Source organism: Triticum aestivum, chromosome 6D (genome assembly GCF_018294505.1).
Source record: "Triticum aestivum cultivar Chinese Spring chromosome 6D, IWGSC CS RefSeq v2.1, whole genome shotgun sequence".
In the NCBI taxonomy this organism is placed as follows: Eukaryota; Viridiplantae; Streptophyta; class Magnoliopsida; order Poales; family Poaceae; genus Triticum; species Triticum aestivum.
This window is the reverse complement of record NC_057811.1, coordinates 459106984-459120900: the sequence shown is the minus strand read 5'-3', so window position 1 is coordinate 459120900 and position 13917 is coordinate 459106984.

Below are 13917 nucleotides of genomic sequence, written 5' to 3'. Positions count from 1 at the left end.
AGGCCCTTCGTAGAGGAAAGCAGGGATTTGTAGAGGGGCCAGAGCTCGGTTTTAAAGCAGAGATAAATAATATTTTGAGCGGCATACTTTCATTGTCAACATAACAACCAAGAGATGGCGATATCTTCCATGCTACACACATTATAGGCAATTCCCAAACAGAATGGTAAAGTTTATACTCCCCCTCCACCAACAAGCATCAATCCATGGCTTGCTCGAAACAACGAGTGCCTCCAACTAACAACAGTCCCAGGGGGAGTTTTGTTTGCAATTATTTTGATTAGTTTGCATAAAGCATGGGACTGGGCATCCCGGTGACCATTCAAAAAAAATTCTACGCATCACCAAGATCAATCTATGGAGTAATCTAGCAACGAGGGGAAGGGGAGTGCATCTACATACCATTGTAGATCGCTAAGCGGAAGCGTTGCAAGAACGCGGATGAAGGAGTCGTACTCGTAGCGATTCATATCGCGGTTGGTTCCGATCTAAGCGCCGAACCACGGCGCCTCCGCGTTCAACACACGTGCAGCCCGGTGACGTCTCCCACGCCTTGATCCAGCAAGGAGAGAGGCAGAGGTTGGGGAAGACTCCGTCCAGCAGCAGCACAACGGCATGGTGGTGATGGAGGAGCGTGGCACTCCAGCAGGGCTTCGCCAAGCACTGCGAGAGACGAGGAGGGAGAGGGGTAGGGCTGCGCCAAAGAGAGAGGAAGTCTCATGTCCCTGGCAGCCCCAAAACCCCCACTATATATAGGGGAGGGGAAGGGGCTGCGCCCCCATCTAGGGTTCCCCCCAAGGGGTGCGGCCAGCCCTAGATGGGACTTGGAGGGGCGGCCAAGGGGGGAGAGAGGGGGGCGCACCACTAGGTGGGCCTTAGGCCCATCTGAGCCTAGCGTTTCCCCCTTCCCCCTTCCCTGCGCCTTGGGCCCCTTTGTGGGAGGCGCACCAGCCCACTTAGGGGCTGGTCCCTTCCCACACTTGGCCCACGCAGCCCTCTGGGGCCGGTGGCCCCACCTGGTGGACCCCTGGGACCCTCTCGGTGGTCCCGGTACGTTACCGATAGCACCCGAAACTTTTCCGGTGACCAAAACAGGACTTCCCATATATAAATCTTTACCTCCGGACCATTCCAGAACTCCTCGTGACGTCCGGGATCTCATCCGGGACTCCGAACAACATTCGGTAACCACGTATATCTATTCCCTATAACCCTAGCGTCATCGAACCTTAAGTGTGTAGACCCTACGGGTTCGGGAACCATGCAGACATGACCGAGACGTTCTCCGGTCAATAACCAACAGCGGGATCTGGATACCCATGTTGGATCCCACATGTTCCACGATGATCTCATCGGATGAACCACGATGTCGGGGATTCAATCAATCCCGTATACAATTCCCTTTGTCTACCGGTATAGTACTTGCCCGAGATTCGATCGTCGGTATCCCGATACCTTGTTCAATCTCGTTACCGGCAAGTCTCTTTACTCGTTTCGTAACACATCATCCCGTGATCAACTCCTTGGTCACATTGTGCACATTATGATGATGTCCTACCGAGTGGGCCCAGAGATACCTCTCCATTTACACGGAGTGACAAATCCCAGTCTCGATTCGTGCCAACCCAACAGACACTTTCGGAGATACCTGTAGTGCACCTTTATAGCCACCCAGTTACGTTGTGACGTTTGGTACACCCAAAGCATTCCTACGGTATCCGGGAGTTGCACAATCTCATGGTCTAAGGAAATGATACTTGACATTAGAAAATCTCTTAGCAAACGAACTACACGATCTTGTGCTAGGCTTAGGATTGGGTCTTGTCCATCACATCATTCTCCTAATGATGTGATCCCGTTATCAACGACATCCAATGTCCATGGTCAGGAAACCGTAACCATCTATTGATCAACGAGCTAGTCAACTAGAGGCTTACTAGGGACATGGTGTTGTCTATGTATCCACACATGTATCTGAGTTTCCTATCAATACAATTTTAGCATGGATAATAAACGATTATCATGAACAAGGAAATATAATAATAACCAATTTATTATTGCCTCTAGGGCATATTTCTAACAAGCATGACGCCTGTCAAAGATTAGTCGGTACTGGAGAGGTGGTTCATTCCTCTCGACAAACTGATGGTGAACCATAGCATTAAAGTCTAGATAAGTAGGAGGCAATTCAATATCATCATCACGTATGGTTACATCAAGAAAATCAGCTAAGCGGGTTGCATAAGTTCCACCAAAGAAATCTCCATTAAATCTATTGTGATGCAACCTACGCGCAACAATGGCTCCCAAATTATAAGATTTGTCTCCTAACACAGCACTCCTAAGAATACTGAGGTCAGGGACACACATGTGACATGCTTCATCTTTACCATTTATGCACCTACCTATGAAGAGAGCAAAGTAATGTATAGCAGGAAAATGAATGCTCCCTATGGTAGCTTGGGCTATATCTCTAGATTCCCCCACAGTTATACTAGCAAGAAAATCTCTAGATTCAGATTTGCGAGGTTCACTAGCACTACCCCATTGTGGAAGTTTGCAAGCAGTAATAAAATCCTCTAAGTCCATAGTATAAGATTTTTCATAAAGATCAAACAGGACAGTTTGAGAATTGCGTGAAGATGAAAATTCAAACCTCCTCACAAAGGAACTAGTGAGATAGTGGTACTGGCGGCACTTTTCTGCCTCGAAGCTCACAAGATCAGCGTTACGCAAATATGCGTTAAATTCGTCCTTAATTCCTGCTCGATCCATGAAGTCCTCTGAAGGCCATTCGCAAGGCCGCACTGGAGCGTTCCTTGGTGGCTCATCATCGACATCACGCATTGCAAGCCTGGGTCCTTATTTCCTTGAAGAACCACCTTGGTACATTTTCCTAAGCATATTTCTTCCTCTGAAAAATTTCTGAAATTTTTAGTAACTTCAAATAAAAGGAAACCAAGCTCAACAAAATTGATAGCAACTACTCCTACAAGTGCCTAGAGCCTATATCATGCATTAGAACTACTTGGAACCATATAAATTTGACATGCAAGCTCAAGAACATGGTCACCTAGGCAGCACAAATTTGCAATGAATAAAGCACTAGAACAAAAACTAATTGGACCAATGGAGGAGTCACATACCAAGGAACAATCTCCTAAAGCAGTTTTGTGAGAGGTGCTTTGAGCAAGGAGATCGAAAATCGCAGCAAAATGAGCTAGAACTCGTGCTTGAGCTGGATGGTGATATTTTTGGGAGGAAGAAGAAGTGTGTGGGTGCAGGAATAAGTGGAGGGGAGCCACCGTGGGCCCACGAGGCAGGGGTGCACGCCCTGTAGGGGTGGGCGCGCCCTGGACCCTCGTGGCCAGGTGCTTGCTCCCCTGCTGTGTTCTCAGTGCCATATATTCTCAAATATTCCAGAAAAAATCATATTCCATTTTCAGGGCATTTGGAGAACTTTTATTTTCGGGGTATTTTTATATTGCACGGATAATTCAGAAAACAGACATGAAAATGCTATTTTTACTTTATTTCAACTAAATAACAGAAAGTAAAAGGAGGGTACAGAAGGTTGTGCCTTCTAGTTTCATCCATCTCATGCTCATCAGAAGGAATCCACTAACAAGGTTGATCAAGTCTTGTTAACAAACTCATTCCGAATAACATGGAACCGGAGAAATTTCGAATAACACTATGTTACCTCAACGGGGATATGCACATCCCCAATAATAAGAATATCATATCTCTTTTTGACAGTAGGAAGAGGAAATTCAAAACCTCCAAAAATAATCGATGGAATTTTCCCAATAGAATTGATACTGTGGACTTGAGGTTGTTTCCTCAGAAAGTGTACCGTATGCTCATTACCATTAATAAGAAAAGTGACATTGCCTTTGTTGCAATCAATACCAGCCCCTGCAGTATTCAAAAAAGGTCTTCCAAGAATAATAGACATACCATCGTCCTTGGGAATATCAAGAATAACAAAGTCCGTTAAAATAGTAACGTTTGCAACTACAACAGGCACATCCTCACAAATACCGACAGGTATAGCAGTTGATTTATCAGCCATTTGCAAAGATATTTCAGTAGGTGTCAACTTATTCAAATCAAGTCTACGATATAAAGAGAGAGGCATAACACTAACACCGGCTCCAAGATCACATAAAGCAGTTTTAGCATAGTTTCTTTTAATGGAGCATGGTATAGTTGGTACTCCTGGATCTCCTAGTTTCTTAGGCATTCCACCCTTAAAAGTATAATTAGCAAGCATGGTGGAAATTTCAGCTTCCGGTATCTTTCTTTTATTAGTGACAATTTCTTTCATATACTTAGCATAAGAATTCATTTTGAGCATATCAGTTAATCGCATACGCAAAAAGATAGGTCTAATCATTTCAGCAAAGCGCTCAAAATCCTCATCATCCTTTTTCTTGGATGGTTTGGGAGGAAAAGGCATGGGTTTCTGAACCCATGGTTCTCTTTCTTTACCATGTTTCCTATCAACAAAGTCTCTCTTATCATAACGTTGATTCTTTGATTGTGGGTTATCAAGATCAACAGCAGGTTCAATGTAGCGACCAGACCTCAAACAGTCTGATCTCTGTGCATAAGTGTCATCCCTGGTCGGTAATGCTGACACACACAGTACTTGAAGGATTTATAACAGAGTAGCAATCACACACTTATTACATCGAATGTCTCAAAAGAGAACTTATTACAATAAATATGGCTTAAGGCCATCTAATACGATAACAGCGGAAGCCTTGGAAGATAAAGTGAGTCCATCAACTCCAACGGCATCACTGAGTGAAAGACCACGACCTAAGGCTCCTTACTCGTCATCTGAAAAGTCTGCAACATGATACGTTGCAACCCAAAAATGGGTCAGCACGTGGAATATGCTGGCAATGTAACACAAGAGAGTAATGAACAGAATAATGCTATCACTATATGCATATATGGCTGGTGGAGGCTGTATGGTTAATATGTTTTGCGAAAAGCCAATTTTCCCTACTGCAAAGGAATAAGTTTTACTTAACTGTCATGATGGTTGTTAAACATTGAGAAGATAAACCCCATCTCAATCCCAATTAAAAAGTAATCAATAACCCAATCAAATTTTATAATTAAGAGTGATGAGATCCACATGATAATCCAAGAACCAGATACTCAAGATCCATAACCGGGGACACGGCTAACCATGATTAGTTTGTACACTCTGCAGAGGTTTGTGCACTTTTCCCCAGAAGACTCGATCTCCTTCGTTGGATTTCTCGCACTACATGGTGTTCGAGAAACGGATGACCGAGACACAGTCTTTCAGAAGCGTTAGCACCTTACGATGGGTAGACCGGTACACCTACATCCCCTACATTTGCTAGTCTACCACTGTAAGAGTTTACACAACTTAATCAACTATGCTAGAGCCCATAATAGCTTGTGGCTGCACACGGAAGTTTCTAGTATGAATAATCACACGGTACCCCGGGATTTCCAAAAATACAGGCAATCACTGGAATTCCCCAGGTGCCTCAATCCACCCAGATGTGTATTAAAGTTGCCACCTTAAGTTGAACCATTAAGTAACAATCTCACATCTATCATGGAATACACTCAAACCCAATCCACGTCTACGAGCATAGCATAGCAGTATAAGCATAACGTAGAAGTAACTCCCAGGGTTTGATAATAAACAGGTGAATAGGTACTACCTCATCTACTTCCCAAAACCCACAATTTAAATCAGATCCTAACCATGCAATTGTTTGAGGATTGATCTAATGCAATAAAACTGGGTAGTAAAGAAGTATGATCAAAGTGTTACTTGCCTTGCTGATGATCCGCGAAACCTAGAGACTCGTAGTAGCACGCTTCACACTCCGGGTACTCTATCGCAAACAAACAAGATACAATAAGCAATCAAGCAAAGGCACGGGTAAAACTCAAATAAGAGATCTAACCAGAAAGTTCAACTTAAGAACTCCGGTTTGCAAAAAGAATCAAATCCAACGAAGCAACAAAACTCAAACGGCGAAAGAAACAAGCTTCGTTTACTAATCTGGACTTAAGTCAAATTTTACACTAGCAAAAACTTGTTTAAGTTAGTTAAACAGAAAGAGGGTTTCGAGACGAAACTCTAGGCGCTCCAATCGCCTGATTCCGATAAACGAGCGAAAAGTTATACTAGTACGAAAATCGGATCAGAAATCGTGATCAAAAATAATCGCGGAAAACCCGAGAAAAAGAAAAACTGACGAACAGGCTAACGAACGAACGTTCGCTGTCTGCGGCTAAATGGTGAAAACCGTTCGTTAAAACGAACGTACGGACGAACGTCCGCTAAATAAATAAACCAAAAAAAACTAAACCGAACTATTCTAAAAAACGAAAACTAGGGTTTTCTATTAAAAAACGGATCGGTTTTCTAAGGAAAAATGGCGGTGGCGGCGACGGCTACCTCGTCGGATCCGGCGGGGCTCGGGGCTCCGGTGGGGCTTGGTGGCGTCGGCGGCGGCGGCGGAGGGCGGTGGCGAACAGCAGCGGCTGCTGCTGCTGCTGCGGGCTGCAGGCGGCGGGCGTAACGGGGTGGTGGCGGCGGGGTGGGGCGGTATTTAAAGGGGGAGGGGCAGGGTCGGCTTGGGGGAGGGGGCACCGGGGCGGCGGCGGACTCCCGGACTCCGGTGGAGTCCGGCTCGGCCACGGCGGGCGCGAACGACTGGGCCGGCTGGGCCTTCGGCCCGGTCGGTCCGAACGGATTTTTTTAAAATAATTTTGCCGAAACTTAAATAAATCCTAGAAAATAAAATAAAAAACTAAAAATGCCAAAACAAAATTTCTCTGTCTAAATAAAATATTTAGAACAAGATGAACATTTTCTTGGCCCTAAAATGCAATTTTGAAAACGTGCAATTTTTCTAATGCAACTAAAATTGCAATAAAATCCAAATAAAACATTTATTTGATTTTAATATTTTCCTATAATATTTCATCTATTTTGGAGAAGTCATTTTATCTCTTCTCATATATTTTTATTTTAGAAATATTAGGAAGGAAGAATAATCAAAACCAAATGATCCTCTTTTCAAAATTTGAGAAAACTCAAATATGAAAATAACGAAATCCCGAACTCTCTCCGTGGGTCCTTTAGTTGCGTAGAATTTCTAGGATCAAGCCAAAATGCAATAAAATATTATATGCAATGATGATCTAATGTATAACATTCCAAATTGAAAATTTGGGATGTTACATTCAATTTCTACATCATTATCATTACTAGGTTGAGCATCATCATGAACATCATCATTAATATTATTACTAGGTTCATGTTCATTACCAGATTCTGTTTCAGCATCAGAAATAGAAATATCATTTGGATTCTCAGGTGGTTCTACAATAGGTTCACTAGAAGCATGCAAAGTCCTATCATTTTTCTTTTTCTTCTTTTTAGAAGGACTAGGTGCATCTATATTATTTCTTTGAGAATCCCGCTCAATTCTCTTAGGATGGCCTTCAGGATACAAAGATTCCTGAGTCATCTTACCAGTTCTAGTAGCCACTCTAACAGCATAGTCATTATTCTTATTATTTAATTCATTGAGCAAATCATTTTGAGCTTTAAGTACTTGTTCTACTTGAGTGGTAACCATAGAAGCATGTTTACTAATGAGTTTAAGTTCACCTTTAACTCTAGACATATATTCACCCAAGTGTTCAATCATATAAGCATTTTGTTTTAATTATCTACCAAAATAAGCATTAAAATCTTCTTGCTTAACCATAAAGTTATCAAATTCATCCAAGCATTGGCTAGCAAACTTAGTAGGAGGGATTTCAGCCTTATCATATCTATAGAGAGAATTTACCTTTACTACCTGTGTCGGGTTATCAAGACCATGTGTTTCTTCAATAGGTAATGGATTAAGATCATATATTTCTCCAGCAGGCGGTAAATTAAGACCATGTATTTCTTCAATAGGAGGTAAATTCTTAACATCTTCAGCTTTAATACCCTTTTCTTTCACAGATTTCTTTGCCTCTTGCATATCTTCAGGACTGAGAAATAGAACACCCCTCTTCTTCGGAGTTGGCTTAGGAATAGGCTCAGGAGTTGGCTCAGGAAGTGTCCAATTATTTTCATTGGTCAACATATTATTCAATAGGATTTTAGCTTCATCTGGTGTTCTTTCCCTGAAAACAGAACCAGCACAACTATCCAGGTGGTCTCTGGAAGCATCGGTTAGTCCATTATAAAAGATATCAAGTATTTCATTTTTCTTAAGAGGATGATCAAGAAAAGCATTAAGTAATTGGAGAAGCCTCCCCCAAGCTTGCGGGAGACTCTCTTCTTCAATTTGCACAAAATTATATATTTCCCTTAAGGCAGCTTGTTTCTTATGAGCAGGGAAATATTTAGCAGAGAAGTAATAAATCATATCCTGGGGACTACGCACACAACCAGGATCAAGAGAATTGAACCATATCTTAGCATCACTCTTTAATGAGAACGGAAATATTTGAAGGATATAAAAGTAGCGGGTTCTCTCATCATTAGTGAACAGGGTGGCTATATCATTTAATTTAGTAAGATGTGCCACAACAGTTTCAGATTCATAGCCATAGAAAGGATCAGATTCAACCAAAGTAATTATATCAGGATCAACAAAGAATTCATAATCCGTATCAGTAACACAGATAGGTGAAGTAGCAAAAGTAGGGTCAGGTTTCATTCTAGCATTAAGAGATTGCTGCTTCCATTTAGCTAATAACTTCTTAAGATCATATCTATCATTGCAAGCTAAAATAGCTCTAGCAGCTTCTTCATCCATAACATAACCCTCAGGAACAACAGGTAATTCATATTTATTAGGGGGAGAGTCTTCATCATCACTATCATCAATATTATCAGTTTCAATAATTTCATTCTCTCTAGCCCTAGCAAGTTGTTCATCAAGAAATTCACCAAGTGGCACAGTAGTATCAAGCATAGAAGTAGTTTCATCATAAGTATCATGCATAGCAGAAGTAGCATCATCAATAACATGCAACATATCAGAATGAATAGCAGAAGTAGGTTTAGGTGTCGCAAGCTTACTCAAAACAGAAGGTGAATCAAGTGCAGAGCTAGATGGCAGTTCCTTACCTCCCCTCGTAGTTGAGGGATAAAATTTTGTTTTCTCGTCTTTCAAGTTCCTCATAGTGACCAGCAGATATAAATCCCAGGTGACTCAAAGAATAGAGCTATGCTCCCCGGCAACGGCGCCAGAAAATAGTCTTGATAACCCACAAGTATAGGGGATCGCAACAGTTTTCGAGGGTAGAGTATTCAACCCAAATTTATTGATTTGACACAAGGGGAGCCAAAGAATATTCTCAAGTATTAGCAGTTGAGTTGTCAATTCAACCACACCTGTATAACTTAGTATCTCAAGCAAAGTATTTAGTAGCAAAGTAATATGGAAGTAACAGTAACGACAGCAAAAGTAATATTTTTGGGTTTTGTAATGATTGTAACAGCAGCAACGGAAAATTAAATAAGCGAAGAACAATATGTGAAAAGCTCGTAGGCATTGGATCGTGATGGAGAATTATGCCGGATGCGGTTCATCATGTAACAGTCATAACATAGGGTGACACAGAACTAGCTCCAATTCATCAATGTAATGTAGGCATGTATTCCGAATATAGTCATACGTGCTTATGGAAAAGAACTTGCATGACATCTTTTGTCCTACCCTCCCGTGGCAGCAGGGTCCTAATGGAAACTAAGGGATATTAAGGCCTCCTTTTAATAGAGTACCGGACCAAAGCATTAACACATAGTGAATATATGAACTCCTCAAACTATGGTCATCACCGGGAGTGGTCCCGATTATTGTCACTTCGGGGTTGCCGGATCATAACACATAGTAGGTGACTATAGACTTGCAAGATAGGATCAAGAACTCGCATATATTCATGAAAACATAATAGGTTCAGATCTGAAATCATGGCACTCGGGCCCTAGTGACAAGCATTAAGCATAGCAAAGTCATAGCAACATCAATCTCAGAACATAGTGGATACTAGGGATCAAACCCTAACAAAACTAACTCGATTACATGATAAATCTCATCCAACCCATCACCGTCCAGCAAGCCTACGATGGAATTACTCATGCACGGCGGTGAGCATCATGAAATTGGTGATGGAGGATGGTTGATGATGACGATGGCGACGGATTCCCCTCTCCGGAGCCCCGAACGGACTCCAGATCAGCCCTCCTGAGAGGTTTTAGGGCTTGGCGGCGGCTCTGTATCGTAAAACGCGATGAATCCCACTCCCTGATTTTTCTCTCCCCGAACACGAATATATGGAGTTGGAGTTGAGGTCGGTGGAGCAACAGGGGGCCCACGAGGCAGGGGGCGCGCCCAGGGGGGCAGGCGCGCCCCCACCCTCGTGGACAGGTGGTGGCCCCCCTGGCCTTGATTCTTTCGCCAACATTTTTAATATTTTCCAAAAATAAGTCCCGTGGAGTTTCAGGTCATTCCGAGAACTTTTGTTTCTACACATAAATAACACCATGGCAATTCTGCTGAAAACAACATAAGTCCGGGTTAGTTCCATTCAAATCATGCAAGTTAGAGTCCAAAACAAGGGCAAAAGTGTTTGGAAAAGTAGATACGACGGAGACGTATCATCTTCCAAGTCTTCCCAGCTGCCAATGGAGTTCTCAGGGAGGCTGTTTAGCCAGTGCCGTGCTAGTCCCTTTTGTTTTAGTGGGAGGTATTTGATGGCGTGGAGGTCATCACCGCGGGCCATGTGGATATGGAGAAGGAAATCTTATACTGCGGGATCTGTTGTTCCATCGTATGATTCAATATTCATGGGTTTAAACCCTTCCGGGAATTCGTGTTCCATTAATTCATCGGTGAAGCAAAGGGGGTGTGCGGCGCTTCTATATCGGGCCAAGTCGTGACGTAGCTCGGATGGAGTTCGTATGCGGTGTTCGGCCCGGGCGTGGTTGTGTTTGTCACGTCTGGCTAGATGGCCGTCGTCGCACGTCAAGGCATGCCCCCGTGATCCGTAGATCGATCTGGTCTAACCTACTCTGTTATCCAGGTCCTGCCGCGGGTCATATGTATGACCCCGGGCTGTCATGTCTCTGCCCTTACCGCGAGGTGGTACTGGCTGGTGTTCGGCTTGAGTTGCCGCTTTGTCCCGGCCACGCGGTGGTTGGTCAGCCGTGTTACGCGCTGATGGTACGGGCTCAGGTGCCTCATCGTCGAATTGAGGTAGCAATTTGTGCTTTGGGTAACTTTTGGTTGGGCGTTCGAGGCCGTATTCCTCGGCTGCTAGGACATTAGTCCATCTATCGTTGAGCATATCTTGATCAGCTTGAAGCTGCTGCTGTTTCTTTTTCAGGCTCCTTGTAGTGGCAATTAGCTGGCGCTTAGCGCTCCTGCTCGACGGGTTCCTCAGGCTCGATAAAGTCTTCGTCGCTGAGGCTCATCTCATCCTCGGAGAGTGGAAGATAGTTACTGTCCTCCAAGTTTTCGTTTATGGCCTGTTCATCAGGGCCGACTTGCCCATCTTCCCTATCGTCATGTTCGGAGGTTGGCTTGACGGGGTCTTCTTTGTCTTTGGCATCGTCCGGAGTGTTGTTTTTTCCACGGTGCGATTTAGAGCGGCGCCGCGGATGTGGTGTTTTGATCGCGTCTCAGGAGATATATCCTCGACTGGATTGTTCTCATTATCGTCGTCACCTTCTTTGGGTGTATCCACCATATATATGTCATACGAAGAAGTGGCCGACCAATGTCCGGTGGATGGCGGGTTTTGGGCCTGCTCTTCTCCGGCATCGTCATCGATACCGTCGATGTCTTCGGAGTCGTAATCGAGCATGTCAGTTAAGTCTTCGACAGTGGCTATGAAGTGGGTGGTGGGTGGGACGAAAAATTCCCTGCTCTCAGCCCCTAGTTCGAGCTGGGCATGGTTCGGACGTTGCTCCTTTGTAATGACAAGGGATCGCATTAAGTCCAGAGTTTCACTTAAAGGCGAGGTTTGGCCCGAGAGAAGAGAGCCCGTGGAGTACGGCGAGAGGGAAACTTCTTGGCCGAACTCACACGACGCTGGTTCCGAGGATTCAGAGCCAGTGTCCGGAGAAGGGTCCAGCTCCATAATGGCCGCCGGCGACACCACTTCCTCTGGTTCCTCCACAATGGGCCTAATGGTCACAGACAGTCCGGCGAGCTCAGAGAGCCCGTCTTCGGACCTGGCGATACGCTCTGGATCTAAGGCCAGAGCGGAGGTAGGAGGCGTGATTCCTAGGAAGATCAAGTCTCCTCGGATATCAGCGACATAATCCAGATTTCCGAAACTAATCTGGTGACCTAGGGCGTAGCTGTCGATCTGCTCTAGATGGCCAAGCAAGTTGGCCCGCAATGCGAAGCCGCCGAATACGAAGATCTGTCCAGGGAGGAAAACCTCCCGCTGGACTGCATTGTTGTACATGATTGACAGAGCCATCAAACCTTTTGGTGACGATGCAGCGGAACTCTCAATGAAAGCACCAATGTCAGTGTCAAAACCGGCGGATCTCGGGTAGGGGTCCCGAACTGTGCGTCTAAGGTCGATGGTAACAGGAGACATGGGACACGATGTTTACCCAGGTTCGGGCCCTCTCTATGGAGGTAATACCCTACTTCCTGCTTGATTGATCTTGATGAATATGAGTATTACAAGAGTTGATCTACCACGAGATCGTAATGGCCAAAAGCCTAGAAGTCTATCCTGTATGATTATGATTGCCCCTACGGACTAAGCCCTCCGGTTTATATAGACACCAGAGGGGACTAGGGTTATACAAAGTCGGTTACAGAGAAAGGAATCTTCATATGCAGTCGCCAAGCTTGCCCTTCCACGCCAAGGAGAGTCCCATCCGGACACGGGTGAGAGTCTTCGGTCTTATATCTTCACAGCCCATCAGTCCGGCCCATGCTACATAGCCCGGACGCCCGAGGACCCCTTAATCCAGGACTCCCTCACCCTCCACCTGGCCGCTTCCTCCTCTCTTCCACTAAGGCCCAATAAGGCCCCTTGACTCCCCGGGGGGTTCCGGTAACCTCCCGGTACTCCGGAAAATGCCCTAACTAATCGGGAACCATTCTGATGTCCAAACATAGCCTTCCAATATATCGATCTTTATGTCTCGACCATTTCGAGACTCCTCGTCATGTCCGTGATCACATCCGAAACTCCGATCTACCTTCGGTACATCAAAACACATAAACTCATAATACCGATCGTCATCGAACGTTAAGCGTGCGGACCCTACGGGTTCGAGAACATGTAGACATGACCGGGACTCATCTCCGGTCAATAACCAGTAGAGGAACCTGGATGCTCATATTGGCTCCCACATATTCTATGAAGATCTTTATCGGTCAAACCGCATAACAACATACGTTGTTCCCTTTGTCATCGGTATGTTACTTGCCCGAGATTCGATCGTCGGTATCTAAATACCTAGTTCAATCTCGTTACCAGCAAGTCTCTTCACTCGTTCCGTAATGCATCATCCCGCAAATAACTCATTAGTCACATTGCTTGCAAGGCTTATAGTGATGTGCATTACCGAGAGGGCCCAGAGATACCTCTCCGACAATCGGAGTGACAAATCCTAATCTCGATCTATGCCAACTCAACAAACACCATCGGAGACACCTGTAGAGCATCTTTATAATCACCCAGTTACGTTGTGACATTTGATAGCACACAAAGTGTTCCTCCGGTATTCGGGAGTTGCATAATCTCATAGTCAGAGGAACATGTATAAGTCATGAAGAAAGCAATAGCAATAAAACTAAATGATCATTATGCTAAGCTAACGGATGGGTCTTATCCATCACATCATTCTCCCAATGATGTGATCCC